This window comes from Chelonoidis abingdonii, chromosome 3, assembly GCF_003597395.2.
Source record: "Chelonoidis abingdonii isolate Lonesome George chromosome 3, CheloAbing_2.0, whole genome shotgun sequence".
NCBI lineage: Eukaryota > Metazoa > Chordata > Testudines > Testudinidae > Chelonoidis > Chelonoidis abingdonii.
The window spans coordinates 208,084,447-208,108,456 of record NC_133771.1 but is presented as its reverse complement, the minus strand read 5'-3'; the positions used below and the strand labels follow the sequence as shown (position 1 = coordinate 208,108,456).

General features: G+C 43.2%; 1 protein-coding gene across 3 annotated transcripts in view; it reads right to left on the bottom strand.

The window, feature by feature from the left end:
• PAK5 (p21 (RAC1) activated kinase 5) overlaps nt 1-24,010 on the bottom strand; it is a 197,020-nt gene that overhangs the window by 145,459 nt on the left and 27,551 nt on the right. For 2 of the 3 annotated variants that reach the window (XM_032800141.1, XM_032800142.1), the window contains exon 2: nt 11,210-11,334. The exons of the other annotated variant lie outside the window; for it this stretch is intronic. The gene's annotated coding sequence lies outside the window, so the exon portion shown is untranslated. The remainder of the gene's footprint in view (nt 1-11,209; nt 11,335-24,010) is intronic. 3 annotated transcript variants of the gene reach the window in all.

Genomic DNA, 24,010 nt, shown 5'->3' with positions numbered 1-24,010 from the left:
AATTAATGGATTTTATTCTTGGTGTAAATCTGAACAGCTTTGCTGACTTCAATGGCAGTGTACCAACTTACACGACCTAAAGGTCTCACCTTTATGTGCAAAAGTCATTATGGGCCTCATGCTGCTTAGGGTTTCTTGATTTCTGTGGGAGATGACAGCACACAGCATCTTGTAAAACTGGGCTGATAATAGATTTTCTAATTTGTGGTAAGTTTTTTATTCCAGGGATGTGAAAGGGACTTGTACTTAATATGCACATTTGCAAACTCAATTGTTTGCACCGGCAAATCAGATCTTCTAAGCTTAATTCCTGCAAAGCTCTTAATCATGTGTGTTAACTTCACTGGGATTGTTCATATGCTTAAAGTTAGGCATATGCTTTCACATTTTACTGGATCAGGGCCTTAGATGTCTAAGCACTTGATTTCCTTAATTGTGCCTACAAATTTAGATTCATATCAAAATGGCCTTTTTAGGGGCACAATTATTTGCACTCTCAAAACTGTTCCTATAAAACTGCCTTGACACAAATAATGAATGTACAAAGCAAAATAAATAACAGACTATTACTTTCATTTTTCTACACTTAAAGAAAACTAACTATAAAAAAATAAGAGAGAATTGCTGATACTGCCAGCCCAGGGCAACATGCTGTTCCAAACTGAATGATTTCATTATCACTTCAGTCTGCAGATCTGATAGTTTATCTTCACCCTAAGGCCTGTTCTTCACTTAAAAGTTAGACTGACCTAGCGAGGTCACTTGGGGCTCTGAAAAATTTTGCGCCCTGGATGATTTAGTAGTTAGGTCGACCTAACTCCCAGTGTAGACGCGGGTAGGTTGATGGAAGAATTCTTGATAATTAATTGAGAATAGAATTCCATTTTTTTGGTTTTTTTTTTTTTACATATACTCCACTTGAGGACTGTACGACACAGCTTCAGAGTCACAGATTACATACCGAAATAACGTGATCTACTGAGGGAGCAAAGGGACACGTTAAAATCTGGTCTCTGATTTAACATCCACATTTGCAAGTTCAGTTATTTGCACCTGCAAAGCAAGCAATCCACAACAAACACATATAGTGACAACAGGAATGTTGCATTCAGAGAAACAAGAACATTTAAATTAAGGCATCGGCTTTAAATCAGCCCACAGCGCTCAGGTTTTGCAGTAACTCTGCTATGTTAGATCCCCCTCTCTTTAGAGACCGTTGCAATGGGGTGATGGCAAATATTATCAGGGTCACCTGGGTGCACTGAGAATAGAATTTCAGCTTTTTTACATGTGCGAGGGTGTCGTAAAGCACAGCTTTTTGATCAATGTCAATTCATTGATCACTCTCTCAACAGATCACATTTAGGACAAGACTTGCAGCCCTTATGGAGATTAGTGAGTAGCTATTCACAAGAGTAGTGCCACTGAAGTCAAACAGACTATTTGTGTATTTGCCCAGTGAGGGGAATAAGGGGATTTCCCAGTCTGGTGCATGAAGCTAAATTCTGCCTTTGGAAATGCACGCTTGGAATGTATTGACACCAGTGGGAGTTGCAAGTGTAATTGGCCCTTGGTATTCAACATACAGTATGTGCATATTAGACAGGTTATTTAGTATGCCAAACATACACAGCAGCCAGCATTTGAACCTTAATCAGCTCTATTTTAGGAGGGAAGAGGGGGTTAACAGACTCCCCTAAGTCTGAGTCCACGTTGTGACAAAGCGTGCAAAACCAAGACTGCAAAAGACATGAAGAAGAGCTCTGTGACAGCTTGTCTTGCGCAAACAGAAGTGGGTCGAATAGCAGTTATGACCTCACTCACCTTGTCTCTGTAACAACACGGTCAGTTCTGAGTTACAGAACCCCTGAAGCTGGCGCTTGGGACTATTTGTATGTGTCACCCCAGAACAAGTATGACTTAGTAATGGGTGAACCTCAAAAAGTCTGGTGCATTAGACAAGCCCGACTCACGTTTGGATCTTTATCAGTAGATAATCTGAGTTTACGCTGTCCTGTACAGATCTTCACCTTGCCTTCTCTCTTCTTTTCCATGTCATATTTCCCTCTCTCCTGCTTCCCAGTCTAACCAAATCCTTTCCCCAACCTCTAGTTTCTTTGGCCTGATCACCAGCCTAGAGAGAGGCGTCCTGTCTTTACGGACCAGGGGCAATGCTGATTGCATGAAGGCTGGCTTCCTCACATGTTCTGCCAGTGTCTCTCAGTCCTGGCCCAAAGAAACAACTGCTGGGGATGAGGGAGCAGTTCAATCTCCATCCCAATCTCCATGCCAATTAATGCTAGCAGTGATGGTATATTTGACAGCGGTCAGCTGGTGTCCTCTGGGGATTGGACTGAGACTCCCAAACCTATTTCTTATCAACAGCCATCACATGGGAACCACTGTCACTCGCTACTGACCTTTCCTGAATCCAAACCAGCAACCTAGAAGTGAAAGGCCTTGTGTACCATTAGCAATTCCTGGAGCCAATGCTTATCAGCGGGGCCTGGCACACCAGGCTTATCTGGTGGGAGATAGAGCAGAGCAAATGATCAGTGGATATGATCTGCAAATATGCTCTCCCAGCAACAGGTAAAGTGGCAGATGGCACTGACTGTAAATGCAGCCCAGGACGGGAGCAGTTTGCAGGTACATTGCTGCAGGCTCATCTCTTATGCAGCTGAGGCCATGAGAGCACATGGAGCTCAGCACCGAGCTGCTAAGGGACACCTCCTCCCTGACCCCCACATCCAGCCAAGCTGCAAGCAGCAGATGACTTGAGGAACAAGGAGGCAGAGCGAAGAGTGGGGGCAGAGAAAAGAGGGAGGAGCCAACTGTGCAAGAAGCAATTAGAAAAAAAGGAAAGAAACAGAAAACTGCAAAAGGAAACAATGGAGAACAGACAGAAAGGATGGGAGATTGAGAAATGGGGAGTGGTAATTCAGGGTGGCATGACACCAGGTGCTGGGAGGACTAGACCTGTTGGGCAGTTTTTCATTGAACTATTTTTTCCAACACTAAGTGACTTTTCAACCAAAATGAACATTTTGATCTACATTTTCCAGTTTTTCCACTGCAAATATAAAAATATTTTTGGCAAAAATTTCTGGTTTTCATTAAAAACTAGGGGGTTTGTTTCACTTAAACCAAAAGTGAAACAAACAAACAAACAAACAAAAAACTTACTTCTTTCCATTTCAGTTTTCCATAGAAAAAAAGACATACTTTTTTTTTTAAATCAGTGAAAAATACTTACCCTTTTTTAAACCAGCCCTAACCTTCTATCCACAAACCCATTACAAAACAGGACTCTGCAAAATAAGCCTGGAACTAGCTAGTCCCCCAAAGAGCCGTTTCCTGCAGGCAATTCTACATTCTGTCTAGGACACAGTTCATGAAGAAAAATATGAAACCAACTAGAGTTGACTTGTCTAGTGATAACTTAGGACCTGATCCAGAAGGCTGATAAATGTCACAAGCAAACTAAGCAAAACTCCCATTGATGCAAAGGACCGCCTGACTTCACAGGATCATGACCTTAAAGTGAACTAAACAGAGGGATATGAATTCTTAGCTGAATGCATGAGTGTTACTCCATTAACACTAACGAGAGCTGTGTGTATATATTACTAGAAACTGAGATGGGTCAAATTTAGAATATGAGCAAAGTTTCCAAAAGCATCTAAGTCTTACTGAAAACCAGTGGGACTTAGGCACTTATCTCCTTTGCAAATGGGACTTAGGCTGTCAATTCACTTAGACATTTTTGAAAATTTTACCCTAAATTCCCATGTTTTCTTCTAGCAGGTACATGTGTAAAAGGGGATAATACCTAGAATGCTTCATGTAAATTGAGGCGCAGACAATTTTACTATTAGATAAGCCAGTCAGGCAATAATCATGACAGTTCTCAGGGGTTTATAGCTCCCAACCATACATTGGTAGAGAATAGTTAAATAGAGCTTTTACATGTTCATACCAATGTTTCAATTCTTTGTTAAATACTCCTTTCCAAAGAATTTCCATGCACAAAGGATTTATGGGCTCATACAGTAAATACAGTCTAATGGCAGATTTGTTGCTTTCTCAAGTATTCATGCTGGCTGTCATTTGTTTAGAATGGGTTTCTCAGAAATGTATGAACCTGAATCATTCACAGCTTCTTAGTATTAGCCACACATCTGTGATAAAGGTGAAACACAGTTTAGGCCCCAATCCTTACTCACAGATATCTGTGACAAACTGCAGTTGTCAAGTATGTGAGAAGAGTCAGGTATGTGAGAAATCTCAAGTGCTCCGGCTTTCCAAGGTTCTCTGGTAAAGGATGCTTAACCCTTCATGATGATACCGTACTGGATACAGCTACAACTTTTGGGCTGTTTAGTACAACATCTGATGCGGTCAATGTGTCTCAGCTGTGCCAGGTATGGTTTTTCATTTTGAATGATTATTATTTACACTAAATTGCATGCGCTGTTGGAGCAGCAGCATGTTAATGATTTACAGGCCTCTCTCAGGCCACGTCTAGACTACGCGCCGTATCGGCGCATTAAAATCGATTGCTCTGGGATCGATATATCGCGTCTAATCTAGACGGGATATATCGATCCCTGAGCACGCTTATATCGATTCCGGAACTCCACCAACCCCAACGGAATTCAGGAATCGACATGGCGAGCCGCGGACATCGATCCCGCGAGGTGAAGATGGGTGAGTAAATCGATTTTAGATATTCGACTTCAACTACGTTATTCACGTAGCTGAAATTGCGTATCTAAAATCGATTTTATTCTGTAGTGTAGACCAGCCCTCTGAGAGGATAACTCTTGAAGCAGTGCTTGTCTTTCCGAGACTGATTCCTCAGTCCGCCTATAAAGTGAGATTGGGACACTTGTACAAATGCACGTTAAAGCCAGGTGAATACACAAGTGTTCTCACTTGAAAAATGCAAGGCTATCTCTGTGCATGTGCTAACAGAGGCCAGTGGCTGAAAATCAGGACCACCTATGCCTCAAAAGTTGTTTAGTGCAAGATTTTATAGAAGGTGTTGATGGTCTTATTGCACATGTGCTCCATGCCTGGAAGCTTCCCTAGATTTCCATGTCTATGCATGGAATTTACAGGCTCTTTCCTATTTAAGACTGTTAAATTCTCCGTAAGAGGGACTCTTCACACTATGTGCATGTTGGGACTTGATTCTGCTCCTACTGAAGAAAACAGGAGGATTGACATGGACCTCAGCAGAAGTATAGGCCCCAAGGTTCCTCAGTTTGCATTATAGTTCCTTGCCATTGTGTATTCTATTGCATGTTGCCCTACTGTCAGTGCCGTGGTGAAAGAATTAGGCTGAGATCCAGTACCTGCATTCCACAAGATTCCTCAAACTGATTCAAGGAGAAAAAGGTGAAACACAGTTTAGGCCCCATCCCTTACTCACAGATATTTGTTCATGTGAGAATTCCCATTGACTTTGATGGGAGTATTTGATTAAGCACTGCTTATGGTGAGTAAGGGTGACAGCAGATCATGATCAATAAGGACCATTGATTTACGCTCAGACCTCCTACTGACTTCAGCAGGTGTCCAGTATGTGGAATGGTGACTAGATATGACCTTAAGAATTCATGTTTTATCCACTAACTATTCTGACTGGGCTAAAAAGAGGAAATTACCCAGACTTGCAGCTGTACCTTACAAAATGTTTTTTCACCTCAACTTACCAGCTGAAAGTTTTACAGAACTTTGAGAGCAAATATCAATTTTGATAATCTGTTTTAGAAAATGGACAGAAATTATTATAACAAGTTCATTTCCAGGGACGGGAATCAATATACTGCCTTGGATATTTTGTAACAGCTTGGTTTATGATGATAAATACAGTCTTGTGGGCAGGTCCTTCTGGTTGCCTGTTAAAAATGGGAACATTAAAAAAAACAACAACCCCCCAAAATCTATGATCGTTCCAGCTATGATGCATCCACGTCCCCAGCTGGCTCATCTGTTACCTAGAGCCTCCTGCGTTTATTTGAAATGTTATTTAAAAATACATTTCACCATTAGGATGTGAATGAAAAATGTTGTCAGTATTCAGGCGAAAAATGGCTGCTGCATTATGAGATGCTCACCAAGGCCTATTGAAACTAAAGGGCAGTAAAAAAAAAACAAAAAAGCGATATGTCAAAAAAAAAATTACTTGACTCAACCAATTCTCCTTTGATGGGCCAAAAGTGAAATTCAGGGCCTCTGCAGTACACGAATGCCACAGTCATATGTACTTAATTGGATAAGAAGTGGTTAAAGCTTTATTTAAATAAAATGATGTATTTTATTCACTTAGGGTGATAGTCTCCTTGATTCAGAAGACCCAGGAAATGCATTTAGCATCACTATCTATCTGAGGTACCTATGAGGCCTCCATTACTATAGTACCTGAGTACCCTACACTATTTTATGGATTTAGCCTCACAACACCCTGTGAGATAGGAAAGTGCTACATTTTACAGATGGAGAACAGAAAAATGAAGTGTTTTGATCAAGATCACACTGCGGCAGAGAAGAGAGTTGAACGCTGCTTTCCCCAGTGCTAAGCTAGCACCTTAACCACCAGACCATCATTCTCCTTCTGTTAGACTTGCTCTAGTTCTGGTATCATAGCAGTGAGAAATCCAACAGACAAGGGTACAATATACTGTGGTAGATGTAGGGATGCCCAGCAGGAACTTGAAGCCTCCTCTGCTCCCCATGGAACTTAGAGTGAATTTCTCCCCAGTAGGGAAGAGAATGATTATGTTATTTAAGCCTTAACCACTTTTTAATCCATAACGTTGTTTCTCAAAACTGTCACTTTTGACCAGGGCCATAACTTGGGCAGGGCGAGAGGGCCAGCCACCCAGGGTGCAGAGCTGGTGAGGGCACAAAAATGGGGCGGTGCATGACTGGACCCAGCAGTATCAGATGGAGTCCCTGGGCATAGTTTTGGGGGTGATGGGTATTGCGCCTGGGTGACCAGATGTCCCGATTTTATAGGGACAGTCTCGATTTGGGGGCTTTTTCTCATATAGGCTCCTATTACCCCCCAACCCCTATCCCGATTTTTCACATTTGCTGTCTGGTCACCCTACCCCTCCACCCCCCAAACAGAGAGCCAGATGTCTTGGCAGATGGATACCACCTCCTGGGTCCTAGTGCCGGTTGGCTTTGCCTTCTACATGTGCTGGGTGCCCTGCATAGCCACTATCCTGATTCCTGTACACTGGTGAGTGCCCATGGGGGGTGGTCAGGGCAGCAGGGTATGGGGGAAGGAGGGTGAGGTGGGGGAAAGAGGCAGTGGGGAAAGAGGTGGGATGAGGAAGAGAAGGGGAAGAGGGAGCATGCAGCATCCCCTTAGCAACAGCTGGGATTCCCCTGTTAAACCAGCCCATCTCCCACACCAGCTCTAGCAGCCCACCTCCAGTGAGCACCCCTGTAGTAAATACCCCCTCCAACACTCCCTAAATGCCCCTTCTAGATCCTCCTTCCCCTTTCCCCCGGCAGTGTCCTGTATTGGGGAACTTGAAATATGGTAACCCTAGGGGTTGCTCTGTTCTCTTGGCCTTGGTTTCTGGAGCTGGTGGAAGCAAGTCCGCTCTGCCATCAGTCACCTGCCCCTAGCACCTGGGCTGGGCACGGGGCTCATGTAGGCGAGCTCAGAGCTTGGGCAGTGTGACCGCAAGCCTGGCAGCCAAGGGAAGAAAAGGGTGGTTCCACTCTGCATGCAGGGAGTGTTGGGAGAGGGACCCGGCTGCAATGGCAGGTACCTGGGCAGCGAGTGGGGTGTGACCAGGCTGTTGATAGCCAGGTGCCCAAGGGGACTGAGTACTCCAGGGAGCATCTCTTGGCAGCCAGGCTCCATGGGCAGGAGTCAGCTCCAAGGAGGGTGTCACCTGCTGCTGCCAGGTTCCTTCAGGGCAGAGGCAAGTGTATGTCAGGGGCGCGGATCAGAGCTGTGCCATCCGCCCTGCCTGGGGAGCTCCCGGCTGTGCAAAGGCAGCCTGGGTTGGGAATCAGGGCAGGGAGGGCTGCCCTGCCAGCCAGTGCCCCAGGTCCCACAGCACAGAGAGCCAGGGGCCTGAGTGGACTGGGCAGCTCCCACCAGCTTCCAATCTGCTGGTTCCTGGCAGTAGGCGATAGTTTTCAAACTGGGGGGCACATCCCTCTAGGGAGGCAGGCCCTACAGTTTGAAAACCTCTATGCTAAATGAGAGGCAAAAATCTCACCCCACGTTGCCTCTAGGGGATACAAATATGGTTGCTCACCCCTGCTGAAAATGCTTAGTTACGGCTCTGCGTTTGACTACAAGACACACCTCTGGAGCACTAGCCCAAGAAATGTTGGGTTTGATTGTGATCTCACACTAAGTTTCCACAACTTGCTCCACGGGCACACGGTAGCAGCACTTTTAGGACTTCTCAGGCTCCAGACAAACCTGTGATAGATTGGAGGCTTAAGGCGCGTGAGCATCAGGGGTTGGAAGTGAAAAAGGAACAAGTGAACCTCTATCCTGGGCAGTGCTGGAAGCCAATCCATGCCCTACCTAGTTAAATGGAAAGTGTTATTAAAAAGTGCACTAGTAGGGACCTGGACTGTCTGAATGCACAGGGTCTGCATGTGACCACATGGAATCCCCTGCAATGCCATGGGAAATGAAAGCAGCCCCCAGGCAGGGAAGGAGAGCTGCCAGAGAGGGAGCTGTCCTGAAGGTAGGGAATTGGAGCCCCAGGATGAGATTCCCCACCTCCCCGTGGAAAAGTGAAACATCTGCAGTGACCACCCTTCAGATGAGCGTTGAATATGGCCAGGGCTCTCCTTGGCAAGCTTCTCGGAGTTGAAGAAACTCTCTTCTTCAGTCTGGATGCTTCAATGCTTCATGCACCGCCCACCATCAGGGTCCCCAAGCAATCCAACATGGAAACAGAGTCAACTTCTCAGAGGAGGGATCAAGCCTGCACTAACTCTGAAAAGGCTACTGGAGGACACTATGGTTTAGGACTAACCAGAAGCTTCTCCTTCCATCAGCATAGGTCCTATGGAGCTGGGGCAAAGCACATTAGACTCAGTGGGATTCTTTCCACTGACTTCTGTGGACTTCTAGATCGGCCCTAATAGCACAGCTAAGAGATTTCTTAACATGGCTCAGGTTTTGCAGGCGCTGGCTAACTCCCCCATGACTGGCTCAGTGACAGTTTAACAAATTAAACTTTAATTCGCAGACCATGAACTCATAGTGCCTATAGGCTGCTGTCAATCACAAAAGCAGAGTGATCAATGGGGAGAAGAGGGAAGGGATAGTGGAAAGACGTGGGGGATTGCATTATGGGATCTAGTGACGGGGGAGCCGAGGTGAAATCCTGGCCCAATGAAGTGAATAGCTAAACTCCCCACTGACTTCATTGGGCCAGGATTTCATCACTGAGATCCAATGATCTTTATAAAAAACAAACACAAAGCAAAACATGCAAACAAATCAGAGGTTCGGTCTTTAATGAAAAGTCTGTGCTAGTATAAACATTTTGAGCAGCACAACAGACTCTAGGCAAACCCACCGAGGTCCATGAAAAGGCCTCCATTGACTTCAAAGAGCCCACTCCTTGTAAAATAAAAGTCTCTTAAATCTGCCTGTTAATGTAAATCCATAAACCATACACAGGTGTAAGTCTATGGGTTAAATCCCTTGGGTTTTCACTCTGGGGCATGAAGATTTGCACATATAGTTCCCTGAATATCGAGATAAGAAAATACCCCCAGTAACACTTTCTTTCCACTATGAGGATTAGACTGTAACAGCTGAGAGTTTAAAAATCATTCATCTGATTCTGGAACAGCTTTTTTTCTCTCACCATTGCCCCTTTCCAGTGAAACTGTAAATGCTCCCTGAATTGAATTTGACAACTGAAAGGTGAAGGGATTTAAAATAACAAATGATCCCCAAACTTTCCCTGCAGCAAGGATAGAGAGACTTAACTGAACTTTAACTGAGCTGCCAAACTAGAAGGGCAAATTTAAAAAAAGTCTTGAAAATATGTATGTTTATTAAGTTCCTAAGCAAAGTTCTTCCAGGAACATCTCAGTACTCTCACATTTTCTTCATTCTTTTTTCAAACCATTAGGAAAAAAAAGCTTTGCATTCCCTCAGTTATAGAAACCTTGGGGGAAATTCTCTACCAGTATAAATTGGCCTGGCTCTCATATCAGTGGAACCACACCAGTTTACAATAGCAGGCAATTTGGCCCCATGTTTAACTGATGGTACAAAAGGCAGGAAAGACAAGAGCTTCCTTTAAGAGACGTTTATATTAAAGTAACACTTTATCTTTTACAAGATACATTTCTGTAATGCAATTCATACAAAAAAAAATTTCTTCACCTCAACATTGGCTTGAAATGTAGTCGCTAGAGCTGTGCAGGATAAGAGGGTAGTGTCAGAAAGATTATAAAATAGACATAAAATTGTGGGAGGCTCCAAAATAAGGAAGTTTGGCCTACAGGGTAGGACAATCTCAAATGAAACTATTTATAGTTTTGCCTGTTTTTACCACTGAAAGAGAAACAAGTTTGGGGATTTGACTCCCCGCCCCCCATGCTTTCTGGTAGTGCAAAGAGGCTGGCTTAACCTGGCTGTTGGGGATTCTCAGGTAGCACACAGTGGAACATTCAATGTCTCCTCACTCTGGCTATGCCCAGCTGCCAGAATGACCACTTGAAGTCTAACAGCTGGGTGTAGATTAGAGCAGCCCTGAGCCCTCTCTAATCTATGTAGGAAGCCAAACTAGCTTTCAATCAGCCCCCATAAGGAAGCCACAGAGGCTGCAGAAAGCCTGGTGTGTAATTCCAGTGAAGGGGTAAATATCAGTGGGACCTTGTAATACATGCAAATTCACTTTAAGATCCAACTCCTACAAGCTGAAGTAAATGTAAAATCACAGCTGATAAAGTTTATGGATGACAAAGGTTGGCAGACTGATAATTAATGATGAGGACAGGGAAGTTGTATAGAGCAATCTGGTTCACTTAATAAGCTGGACCCATTCAAACAAAATGTCCTTCAATACAGACAAACACAAGACCATACATATAGGAACAATTTGGGACCTGAAGAACAGCTCTGTGTGGCTCAAAAACTTCTCTCTCTCACCACAGAAGTTGGTCCAATAGAAGATATTACTGCACCCACCTTTGTGTCTCTAATAGCTCAAAGCAGTCATCAATGGGGAATCATCATCCAATGGGGGGTGTTTCCAGGGACTTTCTGCAGGAATTGGTACTAGCCTGACACTATTCAACATTTTCATCGGTGATCTGGAAATACAAAATAATTGCTGATAAAATGTGTGGATGACACTAAGATTGTCAAAGTGGTAAACAATGATGGTTAGGGATCTGGACCACCAGCTGGATCCATTCAAACAAAACGTGTTTTAATACAGCCAAATACATAGGTATACATCTAGGAACAAGGAATGCAGAATCTACAGAATGTGCAGGGGGGCTATATCCTAGAGCAGTGATTTTCAAACTTTTTTCTGGTGACCCAGTTGAAGAAAATAGTTAATGCCTGTGACCCAACGGAGCTGGTGAGGAGTGGCTCAGGGTGTGGGAGGGGTCTCTAGGCTGGGGCAGGGGTTTGGGATGTGGGAAGGGGTCAGGGCTCTGAGCTGGGGGTGCATGCTCTGGGGTGGGGCCAGGGTTTGGGGTGCAGGAAGGGGCTACAGGTTTGGGGTGGAGATCAGGGCTGGGACGTGGGCTTACCTTGGGCGGCTCTCAGCTAGCGGTGGGGCTAAAGCAGGCTTCCTACCTGTCCTGGCACTGTGGACCATGCTGAGCCCTGGAAGCGACCAGCAGCAGGTCCGGCTCCTAGGTGGAGGTGTGCAAGCGGCTCCACGCAGTTCTGGCCTGCTGGCACTGACCCGCCCCCCAGCTCCCATTGGCTGGTTCCCGATCAATGGGCATGCAGAGACTTTGCTCGGGGCGGGACAGCACTTGGAGCTCTGTGGCCCCACTGCCTAGGAGCCGGACCTGTTGCTGGCTGCTTCCAGGGTGTAGCGCGGTGTCAGAACAGGTAGGGGCTAGCCTGCCTTAGCTGGGCAGCACAGCCGATGGGACTTTTAATGGCCCAGTCGGCAGTGCTGACCAGAGCCACTGTGACCCAGTGCCTCACTTTCCCCAACCCAGTACTGGGTCATGACCCACAGTTTGAAAACCACTGTCCTAGAAAGCAGTGACTATGAAAAGAGTCTAGGGGTTTGTCACAGGCAGCCTGGTGACAGGATCATAGTGCACAAGTAACTGAACATGATCACCCAGATGATCTCATTGTCCCTTCCGGCCTTAAGAATCTATAAATCTAAGTGCAACTGATAAATTCTTACATCTGCATAGCAGATGTAAGCACCTGAGAAAGGTACACCTCCATACATAGACATACCTAGCCGCGTATGCTGCAAATGCATCTACTTTTCAAGAAAATAAATCAGACCTGAATGAGTCTGGAAAAATGCATATTGTCATTATGCACCGAGACTTAATTCTTAGCTGTTAGCCAGCTGAGATTAAAAAAATAGTTCTGACAGTCAGAAACCCTTAATCTCCTCAACGTAAATCAAACTGTCATCATCTGCCATTTGCAAAGCAGATTTTGATGATAGGCACATGAAGCAGGAGAAGAATAAAAAAGGACGTAATTAGCATCAAAGCAGTCAGTACACAGATTCTATGCATAATCCACTTTATAATCTTAAAGTACAAATCTCTAGTGCTCCTGAATGAAGAAAAACAGTGGGTGACTCAGAGTGTCTGGGGGGAAAGTAAGAGACACACACACAAATTGAGAAACAAGGCAGGAAGAATAAAAGATAGACATGCACACACACACACAAAAAGAGAGGAGGGATAATTGACACCACCAGCAACTAGATTCACTCCTAAAAAATTCCTCCGTGAAACCTCTTCCACTAATATTTCCAAACACCCTGTTTAAGGGGAACAATTTTCTGTCTAGACTCCAGACTTCTTACGTTTATCAGCCAGTCACTGCTGAACGGCTAGAAGAGAGAGGTTGGCTTTTCTTCTTCCCAGTCACTAACCCTGTAAACTAATGTTCTTCCAACCACAGCAACAATTTCAAGTGGAGAGCACCTACTTGATTTGATTTACTTCGAGAGCAGCTGAAAATACAGGTTCCCACAGACTTACAGTTTGATCACTTTGGTTTTTGAAGGGCTCATATTGATTGTGTCAGCATCTACTTTTCCCAAATGAAGACTGATTGGGGCAAGTGATAGTTGAGTGACGAGCCACATCTGGGAGCTTCCTTGTGCAAACTTGTGGTTCTTGCCTTCGGGGGCATTGCCAAAAAGCTGCCTGCCCAATATCATGTGATTCAGAATTTATCCTACTAATAGAGTAACTTAGTTAAAGAACACCGTGTACCATGGGTTGCTAGTTGTTTTGCTGATGCTTTATCTAACTTTCAGATTGCGGATTCTGGCAATCAGTGCCTGCTCAGGACCTTTAGTGCCTTGGCATCCACAGGCCTAAGGCTACTGGAAGTTCAATGGCATCAGGCAGTACGTGATCCTACAGGATAGGTTTTAATAAATTCCTTGGATTCAGTGAAAGAGCAGGCCTCCCTGGCTCCAGCCCATTCCACAATAATATGGGGAAGGCTTTACTCTTCTGAAGAGTATATCACTCACACTTCACTGTGATTTTTTTTTAAATGATGCACCTCTTTGACCACACAGAACCTTCACCCAAAGGAACTTCAGCGTGACCAGAACAGCTATCATGAAGCCTGACACAGGGCCAGATTTCACTTCTACTATCAGCCTCTGTTTGGAACTTACTCTTGTGTTTGCCAACTTTTAGACTTTTGTTGCTGCGGAAAGATGATGATGAGTGTTTCATGGTAGCAACTTCAATTTTATTTCTCTGTTATCAAGGTAAATTGCGAAAAGATATTAAAGTACACTTACTAAGTAAATATGCTGGTGGCTAATGTGTGCTGCATGTACAATTTGTTTTCCAACACAGTAGCAAAAAGATGGTTTTCTCATGCGACTTATTAATTTTTGAAGGTGTTGATTTCAAATGCTAGTGGTGTTCTTTGATAAGCTACAGCTTAGAGATAAAAATAGCTAAAAACATTACAATTAGAACAATGGGCTGCTCTATTAATGTGTTTACAGAAGTCCCATTAACATTAACGGGAATTCTGTACATGTAATGCATAGTTGGCAAGTTGTATTCTGGGATTTTCATCTTCCTCTAAAGCATCAGAGATTCGCCATCACTGGAGATTAGACACTGGACATGGGTGGTGGACCAGTGCTCTGAGGTGATAGAGAGAAGCCAGTTTCTCGATGCCTGGTTGGTGTGTCTTGCTCAGTAAAATAATCATCAATTTTGGGATCAGGAATGAATTTTCGCTTAGGTCAGATTGTCTGGGATCTTAGGGCTTTTTCATCTTTCTCTGCAGCATAGGGTGTAGTTCACCGGCTGGGGTCATAGAATCATAGAATATCAGGGTTGGAAGGGACCTCAGGAGGTCATGTAGTCCAACTCCCTGCTCAAAGCAGGACCAATCCCCAATTAAATCATCCCAGCCAGGCTTTGTCAAGCCTGACCTTAAAAACCGCTAAGGAAGGAGAATCCACCACCTCCCTAGGTAAGTCATTCCAGTGCTTCACCACCCTCCCAGTGAAATAGTGTTTCCTAATATCCAACCTAAACCTCCCTCACTGCAACCTGAGACCATTACTCCCTGTTCTGTCATCTGCCATCACTGAGAACAGTCTAGATCCATCCTAGGTCATCTGGGCATTTCTCACCTCAGCAATGGCCTGCCATTGCAGGGGCCTCACGCATTGATGGCACCTGGGTTTCTCCTGTTCACTGCCTGTGAGACAGAGTTTAGTCTCCTGAGAACTGGAATGCTTTGGTCTAATTAAAGTCTTTGGGCTCAAAATAGGGGGAAATGGGTGAAAATTAATGACCTGTGATATACAAGTGGTCAGACTAGAGATCTAATCATTCCTTCTGGCCTCAAACTCCATGACATTATGAAGAGACCCACAGTGAAGGACCAGAACTATCATTTATGGGCTAGAAACAATTGGTGCTGCCCTTGTTCTTTATACATGACTCCGGTTAATATCAGTAGGAGATCTACTATGGATTGAGGTCACTGCATGGCTCTTTCTCTAGTTACTCTGATATTCTTGGGCTATGCATCTCAGAGTTGAAAAGCTGACCAGGGGTGGCTAGGCTTTGAGAATGAGAGGGAAAATTTGACTCAGATCTTGGCCAACATTTAAGCACAGAATATAAATCCTACAACCTTTTGTTCAAAATTGTGGGCCAGGTTCTGCTGGTTACACCAATGTAACTCCAGGCTTTATTTTTCCAAATGTAAAGAGTATTTTGTTTTAATGAGCTTTTTGCACACACACACAAAATTACTGTGCACCACTAAATAACTAGTTTGAGGTCACCATTTTTCTTTGTCAACCCTATGTACTTAGGGGCAAAATTCACCTCAAGGCCCTAGGAATCACTTTGATGAGGTCTTAAGTGATGCATAGGAACTTGTGTGTCCCTTGCCCTGGAGTGAATTTCACTCTTAAAAGCTAGATGGGCACAAACTAAAGGAAAATAATTCCCTGAGTGGCCTCAGTGGTGCTGAGTTCATTCATTTAATTTCTGCAACAACCAATTGGAGATCTTTAGCATAGGAAAGCAGATGGGAATCATTGTGGAAGAGAATAGAAGCCACCAATGCTAATACTAAAGGTCCTCAGATTATTCACAGTTTATAGCAACACTTAAAATGGTTCCAAATGTTCTAATTGAGCATCTGCTTTGTTTATATTTTTACTAGCAATACGAGGCTACAGAGCTGAGTGTTTCTATGTCACTCCTCCCTCTGAGCAATGTTTTGCAATTTCTAGCCGGAGTGTACACCTTGCAAGTCTTCTAGATAGGGGCATTGTTCTGTGTGTCTATAGCACAATGGGGTCCTGGTTTGCAACTAGAGCTCCTAGGCACTACCATAATACAGATAAATACTACTACTATGTAGTAGGAAGGGAAGAAATATTAGAGCAGGGATTTGAACAACTAACTAACACTGAATTTCAATGGGAGTTGGTGTCTAACTGCCTTAAGACTCTTCAAAACTACAGCCTAAAAATATCTGTTCACTTCTATTGATAGAGAATTAAAGTTTCAGATGGTATATTACATCCCCAGAAGATGCATTTAAAACTTCGACAGTATTAATAAGTTATGAATCAGTGCTTTAATAGACCATGAAATATACTCTCATGGCAAAACAGAAAAGAATAGAAAAGGAGGTGGCTCTGTATATGGCTTTCAGACTCAAGGTGCTTTTTAGGAAGGTATTAAGAACGAGAAGTGCAACAACTCTCTAGTCTAGGTGACACACGTAATGGCTGATGTGTTCATTATGTCAGCACTGAGAGCTCATTGGTTTCTATGTCTTCATGAAATCATTCCAAGCCATTAATCCAAAGCAGCAGCAGGGGCAGAGCAAGCTTTCCCACTGCATAACTTGTCTCTGGCCCTTTGTCTCATCCCTGATCCAGAAAGTGAGATGACAGTAGTCCCCATGCCCATTCATTCCATGCCCTCTCACCTGAGACTGCCAACAAAACTGCCAATTGCAGTACTGACTATTGTTACCCACTTGACTAAGCTCAACAACTCACTTCACAAAGGCCACTTTGCAGCCATCAGATAGTAACAACTTTCAATCCCGTTCAAAGCAGCAATAAGAGGCTTTGTAATTCCACTACCTGTTCCCAGAGCCATCTAGTTCCCTGAGGACTTGTTTTATCGAGAAAAGGAATGTTGGTTTGGACCCTGAGCTACCTCTGACATGAAAAACCAGCCAACAAACCACAAAAATCTTGCCATGAGATCTTTAGTTTCAATCTCGATAATACAGTAGCCAGGACAGGCAAAACACCACAAATTAACATCTCACAGGAGAGTACCTGTAATATTCCTACATCTCAGAGCACTTTAGCATTAATGCTGGGCATCAGGCCAAATCCTGATGCAAGACTGAGTGCCACAACCAATGTTGGGAGAAACTGTATCTTTGCTTCACAAATTACTGTGAATGTTGTGGATTCACAACTCACAAAGCAATGATCTGGCTTTCTGTAACAAAATGCTAGAACTTTTTTTTATATTAAACAAGAAAAAGTTTCCAAGGAGTGACAGGTCAGAACAGATGTCTAACCTGCTTACATAGTAAAAACAGTTAATTTAGTAGAAGCGCTGGCTAGAACACTAGGTCCCGGGAACTTCTAGGGAGCTGGAACATTCTAGTCTATACAAGTTCTTATACCTCCCTCATCACTGTAGTATCTGAGCAGCTTCTGGTAGTTCATAAAGTGACATAACCTAACATCTTGTTTTTAGTTGGTCCCAGGATATTAAAAAGATAAGGTGAGTGAAGTAAATATCTTGTATTGGTCCAGCTTCTGATGGTAAAAGCAACAAGCTTTCGAGTTGCACAGAGCTCGTCATAGTTTCAAAGCCTGACAGTCTCACCAGCAGAAGTTGGTTCAATAAAAGTTATTACCTGACCCATCTTGTCTCTCTAATAACTAACTTCTGTATGTGAGGTTCATTTTCTCCAAGGGAGAGTAGGGGAGGAATGTTTTGGGGACTGTTTACAATACACGCTGTTATGAGTTTGAATTTGAGACATCAATGTCAAAAAAGTGTGCCTTGAATTCCCTTTACATGCAGATTCCTATGGGCCATCCTCAAATCATCATTCAGTCTTTAATTGTGTCCCCATTCCTCTCAGCAGTGATGATGGTCTGGTGATCCTTTGCCCCATCCCCACTGGGGTTCAGTGGTTGATAATGCTGAGATATAGCACAATGTTTACTTGGGGGCTCTTTAAACCAATGTGAAGGCAGCATGGAAACTTGTCTGGCATCTTAGGGTATGTCTATCAGGGATCAATGTATTGCGTCTCATCTAGACACGATAAATTGATCCCCATACGCACTCCCTGTCAACTCCGGAACTCCATCAGGGCGAGAGGCGGAAGTGGAGTCGACAGGGGAGTGGTAGTCATCGATCCCGCGCCGCAAGGATGCAAAGTAAGTCAATTTAAGTCAATCTAAGATACGTTGACTTCAGCTACGCTATTCTCGTAGCTGAAGTTGCATATCTTAGATCGATCTCCCAGCTCCCCAGTGTAGACCAGGCCTTTCACTGGTTTAACATGCAGCCAATGTCTCAAATCACCGCACTTTTCAGCAAAAGGGAAGCTTCCGGCAAGAGGATCAAAAATGGCAGCTACATTTAAAGAGTTAATTTTCAAATACTTCTTACCATTTAACCTTTCATGCCATTGGTCTGAGCAAAACAGATGCCATTTTCCTATAGAGGTATACAATCTAACACAATGCTGCACAATATCATGCCTCTGTTCTAGACATTTGCATTTCAAATGTGGAACAACTCCTCCGCCTAATTATATTTAGAATTACGACTACTTGGTTTGCCTAAATATATTCTAAAGAGATGAGCCTCAAAAAATTGAATCTTTAATCTGGGACAAGCAGTGGAGGATCTGGTGAGATACAGTGGCTACTATCATTAACATATTAGTACCTAAATGTCTCTTCTCCTTCCACCACCCACTGCCATTATGAGCTCCATCTGATAAAGTAGGAAGGAAGTAAACTGGAGAATTACTGATGGAAAACATGAACATATACACACATACACACATATACACAGCCAGGTTATGGGTAGCCTTTGCCCAGCATCAGGCATGGGCCAAGGTCCAGGAGCCAAATGAAATTAATGGGCAGCAGGTTTAAAACAAATAAAAGGAAGTTCTTCTTCACACGGCGCACAACCTGTGGAACTCCTTGCCTGAGGAGGTTGTGAAGGCTAGGACTGTAACAGGGTTTAAAAGGTAACTAGATAAATTCATGGAGGTTAAGTCCTTTAATGGCTATCAGCCAGGATGGGTAAGGAATGGTGTCCCTAGTCTCTGTTTGTCAGAGGGTGGAGATGGATGGTAGGAGAGAGATCACTTGATCATTACCTGTTAGGATCACTCCCTCTGGGGCACCTGGCATTGGTCATTAGCGGTAGACAGGATACTGGGTTGGATGGACCTTTGGTTTGACCCAGTATGGCCGTTCTTATGTTCTTATGTTTAATTACCAGGAACAGGCCGGGTTGGAACACCAGCAGATGAGAACTGAGAGACAAACCAGAGGGCAGGATCCAGAGCCATTTACCAAGAGTCAGGCCAAGTCAGGATACCAAGAGGCCAGGATCAGCTGGCAGGAACAGGTAAATACCAGACCAGCACTCCATGGCAGAATGAAGCCCAGTTGCACAATCAACTTCCTGGTTCCTCCGCTGACTTAAACAGGGACTGCAGCCCAGTCAGAAGCCTTGGAGTTCTCCCAATCAGAGTGCAGGGGCCAGGTTTGTGCCTCGGTTGGGCTTCACAGGCCCCAGTCCCAGCTGCTGCATGTGTGAGCTGCCAAGTGTTGTATTAGAGGATGACGACTCCCACAGACCTGGGTTTGAGACCCATAGGGACTGACACAAAGATGTTTCTATAGTTGTATGCCATGGTAGAGGCTAAGAGAGACTTCTTGTTCTCTGCCACTGTGGTGGCTATATCCTGCCCTGAATTACCTATCCAAGCTCTAAATCAATTTATCAGCCTTGGCTGCTTCTCTGCCTACGTGAGGAAATGGTAGCAAACTTCTCCCAGGTCATCGATTCACCTCTCCCCAGGATGCTCACTCTGAACAGTGGCAGCTATACCCAAGATGAAATACACAGAATTCATTATGTTCATGGAGCAAGACATTCTGGAAGCACTGAAAGAAAGCCTGCGTTTTGGGAAAGGAAATGTATTTGAAAATTACCTCTTTAAATGGGGCTGCCATTTTTGAGACTCTTGCCAAAAGCTTCCCTTTTGCTGAAAAGTGCTGTGGTTTGAGACAGTGGCTCGGTATTGCATGGTAGCATTCTAACCACTGAACCATCCTTCCTGTTGATCCAGTGAGAGCACAACGCCCCACTGCTCCACTCTCCATAGAATACTGGGTCCCATTCATGGTCTCTGTGTTAATTACAGCTACTCAGAAAACTTGCAATTAAAATGAAATTACAACAACATAACTGAAGTTAATTTTTTTTGAAAACTGAGCAGATTCCCTCGCCAGCCCCCTATTCTGACTTTAGCATTAATCCTCAAAAACCTCTATAGCATTGGACCAAGATACCTCAGAGAGCATCTTGGTCTTTGTGACAATGGCCTCCATCAACATCTATGCTCCTAAGTAACTATGAAGCTGACAACCTAAAGAGTGAATCTCCTGAAAGTGGGAGACTAGACTTTCCAAGCAACACTTCAAATTCATTCCTGATAGGGATCAGATTGACCACAATTCTCATTGCTTTTATGATGACAAGGAAAACTCACTTCCTATCTATAGAAAGAAAGAAAACTAATTAAAAAAACCCTAATACTATACCCCTGACCACCTACAAGCAAATAGGAAGGAAAATTAGACCACTAGCCAATTGTGAATTAGATTATTATTTAGGATGAAAGTTAGGAAGTGCAGCGATGGGCACTGTTAAAGGAATCAAGACACAGATTAGGCAGCTATTCTCCATAGCAAATGTTAAAGATGTATCTTGAAAAGCTCATTTTTCTGATGTTGCAATCTCTCTTCATTTGCTACTTGGAGCAAAATCGCTACTCAAAAAGCTTAGTGATATTAAAGTGGATGGAGATATGTCCATGTGGAAGATATATTTATGAATACACAAAATGTTAAGTAAAACAAGACAGAAAAGTTAATCTGATGAATGTTTCTTGGTTTAGCTCCTTTATATTATTTCTTCTCTTTATGCATTTCATAGTGTATACCAATATGTACATCCTGCTGAAATGAAAAGTGGGAAAAGAAATACATCAGTATTGTAAGTCCTCAGTACAATCAACACCAGTGATTAAACCAAGACTCCATTAAAGCAGATCTCCCATCTGTCTCACAATAATTCACTCTAGCATAAAAAATTAACTTTGTTTTTAAAATAGCATCTCTAACTGTCCATCAGTGTCCCGCAATGAATGCAGAGGACTAGACTAGATGACCTCTCGAGGTCCCTTCCAGTCCTACGATTCTATGTCACAAAAAACTTCCCCTGCGCCTTATGTGTACCAAAGTCTTGCACTATATATTGAGGTTCCATTTACAAAGGGCTAATAAAGAGTTAATTATTGATTAATAGATGTTATCAGCATGTTACAGATATGAATAGAAAAGTTAAGTCACATCAATAGAGGCAGTTGTAGATATTTATAAACTACAGTTATAAGTGATCTGTTGGACTCAATTACTATTTACAACTTTTATAAACTATTGATAAAAATGTACCCTTCATATAAAGTTTCAGCATGTCTCTATATATGGTTACACCTGATAAATTTACCTATGTGAGATTTCTGCTACCTATGAAATATCTTCCCATATCCCATAAGTATTTCTGAACATCACCTGAAGAATTTAGAATGTGGCACTTGGGATGGGTAATATGGCTAAATAAATGCCATATTTGAATGGTTTTTGATCAAAGAACCCTCTAAACTATCAAAATTAAATAAATACATTGTCTTAGTTTGGTCTCAGTTATCAGTTTCCTTTGCCAAAAATAAGCCAGCTAGAAAACGACAGAATGCAAAGAGAAAGCTGCATGAGTGGTGTAGCTCTTCGTTATTTTTACTACGAACTCCAATCTATATTTTCAATACTCATGGCAGGGTGTTTACAGCACTGGGTGGATAATACACAGAGCAGCTGGGACTGCAGAATTCTGTGCACAGGTACACTACAAGGCAATTTTATTCATTACTCGTTTTGCTTCTATCTGCAGGTAGGCAATGCAACCCAGTATGACCCTTCAGTACTGCAAACACAGTATTATTCATAATGTCTAGTGTGCCTTTGTGCCAGTTACATTGACTATTTAGGCTCAATTGCTACATTAATCAACATCACAATTTTTCACCAGCCAATTTTGATGAACTTCATTATCATGCATCTATTCTCCCATTATCTCATCTTCCCAGAATGCCGTGTTTTCTGTCATTTCTTTCCCTACCTAGGATCTCACGATGCACCATAATGCCACTATTATGCTCCTTATTAGAGGATTATTGCATTCCATATTTAGAGAATGGCTTGTTCTACAGTACATCTTGTCAGGGAAAGTGAAGTTATTTTCATTACACTGAACAGTCCTTTTAGAGCAATCACAGTTAATCCCACTTCAAAAACCATGGCAGTAAACTACGGGGAGGAGATAGAGGGCAGAAGAGATCAGAAATATAGGTTCTTTCCCCTCAGGCTTGGACTGGCGGGCACCTTCAGACCTTGGGACCTTACTGGGATTCAGCTGACTGGCTGTTTCTTTTTCTTCACTGTGTCCTATATTATATCAAGGTCTCTGATGAGGAAGGATTTGCTGACGTGGGGTTGCATTGGGGAGAGCAGAGTTTCAATGGCAGGGGAGTGGGAGAGGGGAGTGAGTCTATACAAAAGAAACCCAGAAAGAATAGATGCTTACTTAGAAAGAAAATAAAAGTACAAAAGGTTAAACTGCAGGGAGAGGGCGAAGCTCATGGAATCAAACAGCTGAGAATGTTTCAGGAAACCAAGATGTGGGCAAACTGCTTCTCCTTTTAAAATGGAAAAATAAGCAACCACTCCCCTTGCAGTGACCATTTCCTCTCAGTGTTTTTTCTTTCCAAAATAAGGGTGCATCCCACCCCCTTCCTCTACCAGTTGGTTAGCCCTGATTCTGCAAGCTCACACATGCTGAGTTGTTCAAAGGCGAGAAATCCCACTGAGTTCCATGGCACTCCTTAGATGTCTAGAGTCAAGCACAAACAGAAGTATTGGCAGAACTGAAGCCTTAGAATGAACGTTTTTTTGAGAGGGTACGAATCTTGTGCTCATAAATGATGGTAAAGTACCAATTACACTGTTGGTGTTATTGCATGACTGACAATATTGTTATGGCCTGGGCATAACCACCACTCTTCATTTAAGAGAGTTGTTAGAAATAGTTAAGCTCCTTTATGGCACCAGGTAGCCGAAAAAATAGCAGCCTTCACCTCAAACACAGGCACATGTCACCACCCAAACCAAAGGCACCTGTAAGGCATATGTGGGAGGAAGGGTTTCATTGGTTATTATTTTGAGAATGTTTGTGTGAATGAACATTCACAAAACAAAGAGAAGTAGGGATAGAAAAGCCACAAAACAAAAGACAGAAAAGCCAGAGACAGTCAGAGCTAGCACTGGGAATCTGACTCAGAGAAAAGACTAGAGAGCTTTTGGGCACAGTGTTGTCTGGAAAGGGACATGGAACTGTTGGCAAAGACATTCTCTCCTGTTGTTTGATTCCTACTGTGCTCAGGGAAAGAGGCCTTTGTACAGTGCTTGTATTGTTTACAGGATCGCATCAAAGAAATACCTGACTCCATCATCAATTTCTCCTCTTAATGGAAACAACCCACAACACCATGAATTTGGCTAACTGGTTGAGTTCAAAAGGAGACAATATTAATATTATTAGCTCAGGTTCAGTTCCTGCCTTTATAAATGCACTGAATGAATTACAATATTGCAGTTTTCACCATTTTTGCATCAGCCTCATAGAAGTTTCAAAAAAGTTAGGAAATCAAAAAATTAAGGATGCCCGTGGAACCTTAAGTTTGCCCCTGTGTCAACATGCATAACAATACAAACTTTAATGAAGTGAGGTTGCATTCTAGTTTTTCCTACAGGATCCCTGCCTCATTTAAGCATGCCTCATGAGGCCTCTTCTCAATATTTATTCATTATGTTCCTACTCCTCTAGACTCCTACCTCATTCA